This window comes from Temnothorax nylanderi, unplaced genomic scaffold, assembly GCF_030848795.1.
Source record: "Temnothorax nylanderi isolate EJ_2023f unplaced genomic scaffold, tnyl_v1.0 TNYL_tig0196_pilon, whole genome shotgun sequence".
NCBI lineage: Eukaryota > Metazoa > Arthropoda > Insecta > Hymenoptera > Formicidae > Temnothorax > Temnothorax nylanderi.
Genome location: NW_027249258.1, coordinates 103,336 through 118,141, shown reverse-complemented (window position 1 = coordinate 118,141; position 14,806 = coordinate 103,336). Strand labels below are relative to the sequence as shown.

General features: G+C 41.3%; 1 protein-coding gene across 1 annotated transcript in view; it reads right to left on the bottom strand.

Moving 5' to 3' along the window:
* LOC139778798 (uncharacterized) overlaps window positions 1–14,806 on the bottom strand; it is a 184,100-nt gene that overhangs the window by 70,983 nt on the left and 98,311 nt on the right. The window lies entirely within an intron of this gene.

Here is a 14,806-nt window from a genome sequence, read left to right as displayed (position 1 = left end):
AACGTCCCGCAGTCTAAATTCTCGCGTTAGAATAAGGCAACTTAGCGCTAGGTCTAACATTACTGCCGAACGGACCTCGACGGCTGTGCCGGTAACTACACATCGTCCGAGGGCCAATGAACGTCGGCCTTACCTGTGGCGACTTCCCCTTGCTCTCCCGGACCGCAAGGGGTTGCCGGCGAAAAGCGGGACCGATCACTCTTGGTCTGAACGTCTCGTGAATAAGTCGAATATTAATACTGTATAGATAATGTCGGCGAAGTAATTTGGAAGTAATACTGTATAAATGATGTCGGCGAAGTAATTTGAAAGTACATATTTATATCGATCCGTAACGTTCTTCTTATTCCGTACTTCTGAGTTCCTGTTCCATATGCGAAGACGATACTATCCCCAGGAATAATCTTATTTCAAGGAGCAAGCAGAAAGAATTAACCGATCTAATTTGTTCATTTGAGAACGTAAGTAAACCAGTTGTTTAGATTAAATAATGGGTCCTTCCAACTTCCCACCCCTGAGTTCCATTCAATCATAATTACATTTAACGTTACTAATTTACGTGAAATTAGTTGGCGCCCATCTTTGATATCGAATAATCCATAAAATGTTAATACTGTAATTAAAATTTAAATCTTGTGAGCCCTAACAGTCATGGACCCGACCGCGTTAGGTGTGGGCTCTATTCATGTAAATTAACAAAAGTTATTAAAAGAATAGGTCCTGTCTCATTTGGCGCCCAACGTGGGGCCCGTTGGAAATTTTTGTAAATAAAATAGAATTTGTGTTAATAAATGTAAAGAAAATTAATCGAATATAAAGCGAAATTTCGTGGGCTGTAATCAAGCCCTCAGGAATGTACTCGAACGCGTAGAGCAATAGAAGTGTGTTTACGCCGGGTCTGTTTTTGTACGTTTTCTTATATGTGGCTTATGTCTTATTAAGTCGCTGTTATTAAATTCCTTTCTATTTCCTTCCAGTTGATATTCGAATGGATTATTATTGTATACACTTAAATATATCCTGAAATATTATTACGAAATATATGTGACAAAACTGGTTGATAAGTTATAATGAAATAATTAAAATAGATATGTCCTTGGCCAAATTTATTATATGTTATTGAATGTGTCCATGTATTTATTTAATTATTTCTTTATTTATTTCTTTATTTATTATGATTACGTAAATTAAATTTATTTATTAATTATGTGTTTATTAATTTCGTCTGAATGAAGGTCTTGCCCTGATTCATGACAATTTATTATGATTATGTAAATTAAAATTATTTATTAATTATGTGCTTATTAATTTTGTCTGAATGAAGGTCTTGCCCTGATTCATGACAATTTATTAAATTATCTTGAAGTTTTGCGGCTTATTCAAATTTATTGGTTAATTTTTGTGAAACTAAGGTCTTGCCCTGGTTCGTGTTGGTCATCGTTATTGATACCGATATTAATTAATTCATGGATTCCATGAACATTATTCATTATTCATAATGATATTTACTGATTATTGATGAATGAATTTTTTAGGTAACGCGAGTCTTGCCTCCGTGGTTGATTAATTATTATTCGTGGATTGTACCGCGAAGTGTACATCTAGTACTATAAATTTTGTCAAATAAAGCCTTATCAGATTAAGGCATTGGCTCAGTAGAGGATGACTTCAATGTTTTTCTCGCCGCCCAAGAGGAAGCCTAATAGAAATCAAAATCGGCAAACGGAAAATACTGCCTCGTCATTGGACACTTTAAATCAAACTGTATTGTTAGATCAAGCAAATGAAGCTATGGCGAATAGTAATCTTCCGATGGAAAGCGAAATAATTGTAGAAGCCGACAATCCGAGTACGGACGCGAGCGTTTCAGTTAGGACGAATACCGTAAATACTATAAATACTGTAAATATTCCTCCGTCTGTCGGGAGGGGCAGGGGTCACAGAACACCTACCCCTCCTACAGGAGCAATACCACGCATTTCACCGGTCGCCAACATGTTAGGAACTGTCTGTTCCCGTTTAGACGCCATGGACGGTCGATTAACCGCAATTGAGTCTATAAAGGAAACGGTTGATCTTATGATGGAGAGATTCAACCACTTATTGAGAACTCAAAACGTCAGTAACGCTAATATAGATTTGGGTAAGCAAAATACCTTCAACGAAACATTTCCGCGGGTTAATCTTGCGTCTGAAGGGGGAGCTAACAGACAGAATCCTATATCAGAATACTTAGGTGATGACGAAGCTGACGAAATAAATACCGATAACTTACAGCCAGTTAGGCGTCGCGAAATTCCCCTATTTCAAAGAGAACCATCTAATCCCTCAGGAGCATTCGTTCCATATAAAGATCTTAATGCACATAAAATTACTCAAGTTATTTCAAATAACGAAGCAAACTCACGACAGAATGCTCCATCCGGTGAAAGAGGTTCAATCGAAAGGGAAATACGCCGAGTACATTTTCGAGCCAACGATTACACAGGCACACAAAATAAAAAAAGTGGTCTGTACTTTTGACCAGACCCACCTATCTTTATGTATTTTGACGCGCTGAATCCGAATCTGAAGTCCGTTTAGCCCAAACACCCTCAAAATTTCGAGTAAATCGCAAAAAATAGCTAAAAATGGCGAAAAATCACGTTAACAAGTGCGAGAAAATTCGGAAAAGTTTTTTCTGACCTGGATCAAGTGTGTTTCTTTTGTATTTTGACGCGCTGAATCCGAATCTGAAGTCCGTTTAGCCCAAACACCCTCAAAATTTCGAGTAAATCGCAAAAAATAGCTGAAAATTGCGAAAAATCACATTAACGAGTGCGAAAAAATTCGGAAAAATTTTTTCTGACCTGGATCAAGAGTGTGTTTCTTTTGTATTTTAATGCGCTGATTCCGAATCTGAAGTCTGTTGAGCTCCATTACTAAAAGAATTTGGCAAAATCACAAATTTAAAAAAAATGAAAATCGTGAATAGTAAAAAATCCAGAAAAAAAATGTCATGGATATGAATTACTTCAGAACAAATTGTACGGAATCAGGTTTACTTTGATGTTCTTCTTATACTGTTTTTCTCCTGTAGCGAACTCTTTTCTCTTCGAATGACCTATGCAGTGGGTCTCTCTTTCTCTTCTTCCCATTCTGATTCGTTTCTCTCTTTAGTGTCCAACAGTAATCTGCCATCATGTTGATATCCCATCTTCCTTGGTATCGAAACTCCATTTCACTTATATCTTGATGGAATCGTTCTCCTTGTTCTTCACTGTAGTCTCCAAGATTTTCAGGAAAGTAGTTAAGATGAGAATGTAGGAAGTGCAATTTGAGATTTATCAAGCAACCTAACTTTTTAAAATTTTTCAACAACTCTTCAACCAAAATCTGGTAATCTTCACTTCTCTCATTTCCTAAAAAGTTCTGAGATACATTCCTGAAACTTTGCCACGCTGCTTTTTCAGTGTCATTCATTTGTGTAATGAAATTTTCGTCTCGAAAAAGAGTTCGAATTTGAAGACCATCAAAGATACCCTCTTTCAATTTCGCATCACTTATCGCGGGAAACTTTTTTCCTACTTATTGAAAACAGTAACTATCTTTATTCAAAGCTTTGACAAACTGCTTCATGAGACCAAGCTTGATATGAAGAGGTGGTAGCAGAATTTTCGAAGGATCAATCAATGGTCTGCGTTTAATGTTCCTGGATCCTGGATGAAACTCCGTTCTCTTTGGCCATTCTTTCTGAATATAGTGATTTATCCTGTCCCTACTATCCCATAAACATAAGAAGCAGGGATTTTTTGTGAAACCTGATTGTTGGCCTAGGATCATAGTTAAAATTTTCAGATCACCGCAAACTTTCCATTGATGTTCCAAATACTTTATTTTCTCCAATACTATCTGCAAATTCTCGTAAGTCTCTTTGAGCTTCGTTGAGTGACCTATTGGAATAGATGCATATGTATTCCCGTTATGGAGCAACTTTTTTTCGAGACGAAAATTTCATTACACAGATGAATGACACTGAAAAAGCAGCGTGGCAAAGTTTCAGGAATGTATCTCAGAACTTTTTAGGAAATGAGAGGAGTGAGGATTACCAGATTTTGGTTGAAGAGTTGTTGAAAAATTTTAAAAAGTTAGGTTGCTTGATGAATCTCAAATTGCACTTCCTACATTCTCATCTTAACTACTTTCCTGAAAACCTTAGAGACTACAGTGAAGAACAAGGAGAACGATTCCATCAAGATATACGTGAAATGGAATTTCGATACCAAGGAAGATGGGATATCAACATGATGGCAGATTACTGTTGGACACTAAAGAGAGAAACGAATCAGAATGGGAAGAAGAGAAAGAGAAACCCACTGCATAGGTCATTCAAAGAGAAAAGAGTTCGTTACAGGAGAAAAACAGTATAAGAAGAACATCAAAGTAAACCTGATTCCGTACAATTTGTTCTGAAGTAATTCATATCCATGACATTTTTTTTCTGGATTTTTTACTATTCACGATTTTTATTTTTTTTTAATTTGTGATTTTGCCAAATTTTTTTAGTAATGGAGCTCAACAGACTTCAGATTCGGAATCAGCGCATTAAAATACAAAAGAAACACACTTGATTCAGGTCAGAATAAATTTTTCCGAATTTTCTCGCACTCGTTAACGTGATTTTTCGCCATTTTTAGCTATTTTTTGCGATTTACTCGAAATTTTGAGGGTGTTTGGGCTAAACGGACTTCAGATTCGGATTCAACGCGTCAAAATACAAAAGAAATACACTTGATCCAGGTCAGAAAAAATTTTTCCGAATTTTCTCGCACTCGTTAACGTGATTTTTCGCCATTTTTAGCTATTTTTTGCGATTTACTCGAAATTTTGAGGGTGTTTGGGCTAAACGGACTTCAGATTCGGATTCAGCGCGTCAAAATACAAAAGAAACACACTTGATCTGGGTCAGAAAAAATTTTTCCGAATTTTCTCGCACTGGTTAACGTGATTTTTGGCTATTTTTAGCTATTTTTTGCAATTTACTCGAAATTTTGAGGGTGTTTGGGCTAAACGGACTTCAGATTCGGATTCAGCGCGTCAAAATACATAAAGATAGGTGGGTCTGGTCAAAAGTACAGACCACTTTTTTTATTTTGTGTGCCTGTGTTATCAATCAATGTTGCGAAGCTCGGCTGCGGCCGAGCCCCCGTGCGCTCGGCGAAGTCTACTGCAATGCGATGCGTGTGATCGGCATGGTTGTTTTCCCGGCACGTCATATGAGCGAGGGGATCGTTCCGCCTTGGGTCAGCCTGGAGATGACCGAGGGTTAGCTTTCTCGAGAAGGGGTGCCTTGTCCTGGAGATCTAGCGACGAGGACGAATTTAATCGCGCACGTAATATTCAAGATCCATATACGCAGAGAAGTACTGTGCCACCGAATTATCGTTGCGGCAGAGATAGCTCCCTATCCGCGAATGTCGATAATCATGAAAATTCTATCGCGTTCAAAATTGGTCGAATTGTTAGTACATGGAAAATTACCTTCCCTAAAACCGAAAAGGACCCCGATCAGTTTTTGCTAATATTAAAAGACTACTTGAGTATCAGCGGAGTACACAAGGACTTATTCGTGCCTTGTCTATCGAAAATATTCGAAGGCCCATACTGATCGTGGTACCTTGTTAACAAAAAATCGTGGCGAACATGGAAAGACTTCTCGAGGGCTTTTCCTTACCAGTAGGGAGTTAAAAAGGCGGACGGCGATCTTTTTGTTGAGGTGCGAGATTTGAAACTCGAAAAAGGGGAAAGTTTGGCCGAGTTTGCCTGTAGAGCGCGACTTCTTTTTGAGCGAATGCAACGACCTCCCAAATTCAGAGAACAATTAAAACAAATTTTGGCCAAATTTAACCCACGTCTTACATTCGAGATTCTAAACTTGCCGTTAAGAAATTATGACAAATTCTTCCATTATATTAACGAGCGTAACTATTTATATAAAAGAGCTGTTGAATCGCAAAATTCGCGTCCAAAGTCAAGACGAACTGAGCTAGGTTGTGTTCAGTCCAACCCCGGCGGAGGAGACAAAGACGACCAATCGACCAGCGACGACGACGGGAATGATTATAATGGCGAACAACTCACCCATTTAAAAGCCGTTGAACAGAAGATTTCAAGAAAATCAAAGAAACATCAGGAACCTCAGGGCTCTAAAACTCTGGTTAGACACAGGCTTGAGCAGAACTTAGAGCGTTTCGATAAGACCGACAAACAAACTAATCCTGCGACCTCACGGACGGAACAGCCAACAAGCAGTTATAAAATGTTCTGTTATAACTGTGGGCAAAAGGGGCATGCCACACGCTTCTGTACTGCTGGCCGGCGGGTGGTGTGTCTTGGTTGCCGAGACATCGGTCATGATAGTCTAAATTGCCCGAAATCTCAGGGAAACGGACCGAGCCCGCAATAACCACACCTCAGGTTGTTAGCACCAAGGGCCCACACGAGGTATTAGGAGAAACAAGATCGACAACTAAAGTTACACCTAACAAGGAAACGATTAACATAGAACAGGTTAAAAATCTGGACAAGTCAAGTAATACAACTTGTTTAGAGACCAATAAGATCAAAGTAGGAACTACGTCGTCCATTGAGTTAAATATCTTGGATGAATCTGAAGACGAATCAGAGATGTCCGATGAAGAAATCGAACTGATTGATCAAAATAAACTAGAAATGTCTTCTGACAAATTTCTTCATTTGTCATCAATTACAGACGAACCCACCGACACTACTGACCTCACTGTTATTACTCAAGTTCCGGGTCGCAATACATTGAGAAACTGGAGGCCTTCTTGTCTGCCGCCACATGCTGTTCATCGCTTAACTCAAAGACGAATTTATTGTGATGTTAAAGTTAAAGAACCAACAAAAGTTGTAAAAATACCCGTCGAAATTTCCATCTTTGGAGAAAAAATTAGCGGGATTATAGATAGCGGCAGCGAAAGATCCTTCTTGAGTGAATCGGCTTATCATCGTGTCAAAAATTTTCAGATTCAGGAAATAACGCCCGACACTTCGTCGAGGATGGGTGTACGACTTGGCGATCAGTCTGTGGTTAGAACTCTGGGTGGTACCAGTTTTGTAATCGATATTGGCGATGTTTACGGTCCTCAGTGGTTCAGCGTACTACCAGGGCTGTCAGGTGATCTAATCCTCGGCATGAACTTCTGGCTGACGTTTAAAGTAATCGTCGACTCATTTTCCCGGACATGGAATTTGGCCGGTAGTAATTACACTTTTCCATTGTCTCGTCGTTTTGTTTTTCCTACGGAGCTACAGACTCTTACCGTAAATCAGACTCAGAGGCTAAAAGAATTCTTAGACGCCGAATTCGCAAAATTTGATGAGAAGTCCACCGGCGAAACTGACCTCATCAAACATGTAATTGAATTAAATGACCCCACGCCGCATCGTCAGAAACCGTACCGACGAAGTGAAGTCATCCGTAAATTCATCAACGAAGAGACGGATAGATTATTGAAAAAAGGCTATATCACCTGGAGTTAGCGAGTGGGCTTGCTCGCCTGTTGTTGCTCCAAAAGCTAATGGCGGACTCAGGCTCTGTATAAATTATCAGCCTGTTAATCGTCAAACCAAGAAACCTGCTTATCCCTTGCACAACATGAGATCAATTTTGTCGCAATTACATCAAGCAAAACTCATTTCGACCTTGGATATGAGTGAGGCCTTTCACCAGATTCCCATGGACGAAAATAGTCGAAAATATACTGCGTTTGTTGTTGAGGGTAAAGGACTGTTGGAGTGGCTTAGGATGCCGTATGGTCTTACAGGCGCGCCGTCAACTTTTCAACGGTTGATGGATACCTTAAAAAGACGTCTTAAAGAATTAATTGCAGAACGAAAACTACCAAATAAATGGGCTGATCAGGTGTTTACCTACCTTGATGATTGGATAGTTCTTAGCCAAGACCTCGACGAACATATGGCCTTGTTGTCGTTGGTCTTTGAGGTACTCCGCGAGGCAAAGTTAGTAATTAATAGAGAAAAGAGCAGCTTTGCTTGCAAAGAAGTTAAGTTCCTAGGCTATATTATTGATGAATTTGGCATGAAGCCGAACCCAGAGAAAATTCAACCAATTCTCGACTTTCCCGTTCCGAAGGATAGGACTCAGTTACGTCAGTTTAACGGCCTTGTAAATTGGTATCATAGGCATCTGAGAAACGTTGCGAGGATACAGGAACCTTTAAATAAACTGACTAGTCCGAAAGTCCCTTGGAAATGGACTGAGGTGGAACAGGAAGCTTTCAACAAAGTCAAAAGGGCTCTAGCTAACGCGCCGCGATTGTATGTTCCAATACCGGGACAACCATTTATCTTATATACGGATGCTAGCGACTTCGGCTTAGGAGCAATACTTGTACAACTAGATCCCGATACCCGTAAGGAAAACCTCATAGAAGTTTTAAGTCGTCCGTTAAGGGGCCCAGAACTGCATTACACTACAACCGAAAAGGAGTGCTTAGCTGTCGTCTGGTCTGTCGAAAAACTGCGGTGTTATCTGGAAGGCATGCCATTCAAGGTCGTCACGGATCACCAAGCGTTACAGTGGCTGCACGGACTGAAGAATCCTGTGGGTCGACTTGCCAGATGGGCGATCTACTTATATCAGCATGATATGACGGTCGAGCATAGACGCGGCACGATGAACGAAGCGCCTGATGCATTATCACGGATGTTTGATGTTGACGTTGATTCCCTTGGCTGGGAGGAAGTGATTGAGGAGACGATCCGAAATAGACTTCAATTAAACTCAATTTGTGACCAAGACTGGTACCAGACAAAATTCAAACTGGTACGTGCACAACCAGACAGATTTACTGAATGGAAAATAGAAAACGGTGAGCTATTGTACTATCGACCCAACTATGAAAAGGCTGTCATAGATGATGAATATCCATGGAAAAAGGTGGTAAAACCGGATGACGTACTAATGATCCTACGCGAAAACCATGACACACCGCAAGCTGGACATTTAGGCAGAGACAAAACGTTAGATAGAATTAGACAAAATTACTATTGGCCCGGTATGTCGCAGGACGTTAAAACTTACGTCGAAAAGTGCGAGACTTGCCTTAAAGTTAAATATAACCAGAATCCTATAAAGGGCCCGTTGATGACAAGGCCATTACAAAGCCCGTGGGCTCAGTTGTCTATTGACACCGTTGTCTCGCAAACGCGAACAAAAAGAGGTAATTCTAATGTTATGGTAGTTCAGGATTTGTATACTAAATATGTCGAGTTATTTCCTTTGCGGCATAGAACAGGTAAACTTATTGTTAAGTCCTTGGACACTCTTTTCGATCGCTGGGGCGCTCCAAAATCTATTGTTACTGATAACGGAACCGAATATATTAATAAAGATGTCAAAGTCTTTCTAGAAGCCCGAGGGATAGAGCATATTACTACACCGTTAAATCACCCTCAAGCAAATCCTGTCGAACGGGTCAATCGAACAATAAAACCTATGATAGCCGCGTTCATAAATGAGAAACATAACGAGTGGGATGAACAATTGTCGAAAATTCAGTTTGCATACAACACCGTGCCCCATGCGGGTGGTAGAGTTTCACCATTCTATTTAAACCACGGTCGCGAAGCGGTATTTAAGAACATAAACGAAACCGTCGCAAAAAGCTCTCAACAACCGATGGACGATTCCGTGGATTATTGGGTCAAAAGATTGAGTAGAATCGACGAATTTCGCCATAAAATCGAAAGTCAATTAAAATCGTATGCAAAACGACACCTTGCCAAGTCTAACAATGACAAATCAGTTAACGTAAAAATAGGGACAGAAGTTTACTATCCCAACAAAAAACTGAGTAACAAAGCTGAAGGTTATTCCGCGAAATTCGCACACCGATATATGGGGCCTGCGTTTGTTAAAAGAATTTTAGGGCCGATGGTCGTTGAATTGGCGGATAAAACTGATAAAGTTATTGGCAAGTATTACTTAACAGACTTAAAAATTCCACGTCGTAGTTTATGCGGTAACTGAGAGTGCGTAAACAAGTTGATAAAAGAATAAACAAGGATAGCTGTTTCGAACTTCGAGGGACAACTGTCAACCTGAGCGATACCAACGAACAAAGCGCTAACCGTCCCGACCCTGGGGAGACCGCCAAGTGCCTTCATGCATTGTTGGCAGAAAATTTGGAAATCAAGGCAAGAAATCGAGCCCTGATTAGGAAAATCGAGTCCACGCGAAGCAGAACTTCATCAGTCATCGAGGCACCAACAACAGACGTTCCAGAAGCCCCAACGCCTGTTGCGTAATCTTCCACCAAGTTCAAGAAGACGCCACAAATTGTCCTGCTTAGACGTTGAGGTCTGAAGGGGGAGGATGTAACAGGAAATTCTGCGCCCAACGTCCCGCAGTCTAAATTCTCGCGTTAGAATAAGGCAACTTAGCGCTAGGTCTAACATTACTGCCGAACGGACCTCGACGACTGTACCGGTAACTACACATCGTCCGACGGCCAATGAACGTCGGCCTTACCTGTGGCGACTTCCCCTTGCTCTCCCGGACCGCAAGGGGTTGCCGGCGAAAAGCGGGACCGATCACTCTTGGTCTGAACGTCTCGTGAATAAGTCGAATATTAATACTGTATAGATAATGTCGGCGAAGTAATTTGGAAGTAATACTGTATAAATGATGTCGGCGAAGTAATTTGAAAGTACATATTTATATCGATCCGTAACGTTCTTCTTATTCCGTACTTCTGAGTTCCTGTTCCATATGCGAAGACGATACTATCCCCAGGAATAATCTTATTTCAAGGAGCAAGCAGAAAGAATTAACCGATCTAATTTGTTCATTTGAGAACGTAAGTAAACCAGTTGTTTAGATTAAATAATGGGTCCTTCCAACTTCCCACCCCTGAGTTCCATTCAATCATAATTACATTTAACGTTACTAATTTACGTGAAATTAGTTGGCGCCCATCTTTGATATCGAATAATCCATAAAATGTTAATACTGTAATTAAAATTTAAATCTTGTGAGCCCTAACAGTCATGGACCCGACCGCGTTAGGTGTGGGCTCTATTCATGTAAATTAACAAAAGTTATTAAAAGAATAGGTCCTGTCTCACAAGAATCCTTAATAAATCATGCTTAAGTTAGTATCCTAGGTTTGTACAAAGAAGTGCGCAGTTAATTAAATCGCGTGAGAGAATCAGACTTGTGGGAACATGGATTAGAGTTCTTTATTCCATCGAGGTCATTCCTCGAAAACTTTCATGGCGTATTTGAATTGTTTATAGCGTGACTCTAAATATTCTCACGTGTTAATTAGCACTGGTATTTTACCTCCGTGAAGTCAGCTGTCGTAGTAACACTTTCAATAATTTTGATTAATACGCTATTCGATTGCTAGTCGTTAGCGAATTTTTGCTTGCTTTCTTATTTTGTTTGCATATTAATTATTTTTGGCAATAAATCAAAATTACAATTTGGACAAGTGTAACCGCTATTTGGAAACTTTTATTCATGATTTCGTGAATATTTCGGTGTTAAAACGTTTTCTAATCGTTTGCTAGATCCGTACTCAAATATTATTCGAACGATTTCTGCCCAGTGCTCTGAATATCTACGTAAAGAAATTCAAACAAGCGCGGGTAAACGGGGACTGTGCCCGACACGAGCGGGTAGCTGGCTTACCATGTGCCACGCTACCCATAAAACGATCTGGTAAATGACTTATCCCGGTCTCTTGGCAACAGACATGAGCCGATTGGTGAGACATCAAACATGGCAGCGAGTGAGCACGGCACTTGCGACGGTGACTCGTCAAACGTGAGCATAAGACTGCTCGACACGAGTACCGAGGGGATAGGGAGCCCCACCACGTGGCTAGTGGTGCCCAGTGGTGCCCTATCATTTCGGACTCTCGGAGGCCGTGGGTCGCTAGAGGACACGTGGAGTTTCTGAGAGACATTTATGATGCGCATGACCCACATAGGGGGGGCTTGTGCCACTCCAACCTCCGGACGCTTTTCAGGTCGCCGATTTATAACGATTACACCGACTGAAAACGATTGAAACGGATTGGTATTCAAGGATGTAATTTAAATCGGTTTCTATCGATTTGAATTGTTATGATTTCATAACGATTACACTGATTGAAAATGATTGAAACGGATTGGTATTCAACGATGTAATTTCAATCGGTTTCTATCGGTTTGAATCGTTATGATTTCGTAACGATTACACCGATTGAAACCGATTGAAACGGATTCGTAATCAATTAACGATGTAATTTCAATCGGTTCCTATCGGTTTTAAATCGGTCTTAGTCAATCCGTTTAAATCGTTATGATTTCGTAAACCCTGAAATCACAAAATCATAATGATTTAAACAGATTGACTGACCAATTCAAACTGATAGAATCCGTAAATTTCGGATATATTAACAGGATTATTTACTACTTTATTATAATTACTACTTTATTATAATTCCATTCTTTGTACTACAAATTTATTACAATGTGCAGTATTTATTTAAATAAAAACATTGTACAGTTTTGCAAATATAGAACTCATGACTTTACCAAAAGAAAATCCTGTAGTAAGAACTCTATTACGTAAAAATAATGTGCTATATACAATTTTAATGATTAAAGCGGATTTAATCCGATTCACATAGCTACTTTCATTACCCGATTGAAATGCATTAAGCGCAGATACGATTGAAACCAATTGAGTCGGATTCAGATGAATCCGGAAATATCGCATTAAATGCGATTCTGGTGTTGTATTAAAATTTCACGATTGATGCGGATTCAATCACTTTATTTACCCGATTAAAATGGATTGGCATTAATATGATTGAAACCGATAACGGCGAATTCAGATCAATCCGGAAATGACGAATTAAAAACGATTTCGATTGATTTGTTATTAAAACCGATTCACTTCCAATCGGGCATCCGATTAACCGGATTGAAAACGCATTCATTCCGATTCAATTTCACCAAATTTAATGCGGAACTAATCAGATTAAATCGGTCATTTTCAGCAGGGCTGGCCTTAGGACACCTGCGTTATTCTTTGACAGATGTACCGCCCCAGTCAAACTCCCCGTTTGGCAGTGTCCTCGAATCGGATCACGCGGGAGGATTAACCGCGATCGGCTGAGGCCTCACGCTAGTCTGACACGCTTGGCTCTAGAACAACCGTGACCGCCGCGCGCCGAAGCACGCAGCCCTCGAGGCACGCGCTCCGCCTAATCGAGTAAGTAAGGGTCCGTTCCGAGTTAAGCAGAAGCACGTAGACCACATAGAAAGTCATTCCGATTTAATCAATACGCGCATTGGAAGCGCTTTGGCAGCACAGAGAATTCCCTAGATTGTACTAACCGTAATTAATTCTTAGTACTCCTTCCAGCGCATTGACTGCTTCTATTTCGACTTGAGGCAGTTGATGCGTCTGATGCGTTTATGCGGTCTATGCGCTTCTTGCATAATTCGGAACGAACAACGGACTTCTGACAAGACGCAGGAATTTGTATAATATTAGCCGACTGACACTTTTTTTTTTAAATTAGGTGTGTGTTTAGAATTAAGGTAAAGTCGGTATAATGGGTCGCTGTCGCGACAGCGAACGCCTCTGGCGTGAGCACAAACAACCCTCGGGCTTGACACGAATTCGCCCGAGATCACCCGGTTGTCACGCCTACCGTTCCGACCGCGCGATTGTAAAACGCGCACGCGTTTCCTAATTTACGTACACAGCGCAACTCTATACATCGCGGGTCGATGTGATTCCTCCTTCGCGAGGCAACGACCCCCGCCGAGGGTCTCCTGTCGGGACGAAGGATGATTGATATCGATTAGCGTTCTCTTCTGTTTCTGTCTCGCTAAGGAGAAAGTCGAGCCGGTCGTTCGTGGCAATTATCATCTCGGGAGTGTTCTCGAAAGTAATTGCGCAAAGTCCGTATTGTTTCATCGCGAGCCGAACCCGCTCGATTGGTCGCCGCGTGAAACTTCTCAAATCGCTCTTCCGTTCAGGACGCGAAGAGTGAGCCGGTTTTTGTCGCGTGTAGCATCCGGTCGATTGGTCATCGCGCGAATTCCAGGAAGTTGGGTACGCATAGAGCACACGTGCAAAGGGTCGCATCGTGCGTACCAGTTTCGTCGCGATCTGCACCCGCTCGATTAGTCGTCGCGCGAAACGTTTCATTTCACGAGCTTTTCCGTTCGCCAGCAATACGACGTGGCGAAGGCAAGGGACGGATCACGTGATCAGGGTCGCACGATGCGACCCTTTGCACGGGTGCGGTAACATGATTTTTCAAGAAAGTACCGTGTCGATAGCAAAACCATCACACGAATCAAACCCGGTTTTCGCGAGTGCCTCTTCTCGAGCGTTACGATAACCGCGCGTAAGCTCAGACGAGCAGTTCTTGTATAATATACGCAGGGAGTTCGATCCCGATATCAACCCCGCTCGCGGCCATCTTGTCGTGCCGCGCCGTTCTTATTGTTAACGCGGGATTACCGCGTCTCGCTACATTTACTTTCTCATTGTTATTAGTGTGAAACTCGTGTCCGCTATCGCGTCCCCGAGTTACCATAAGTGCGCCTGAGCATCTCGCAAGTCATCGTGTTCGCGATCGCTCATCTGCCTCGCGACCAAGATATCCGTTGGTCGCGTTCAATATCTCCGATCGCGAGGGCGGTACTCAATCGCTCTTCAAGATTTCCGCTTTGCGAACCATCGCAGAGAGTACGAGCGACGCAAGAT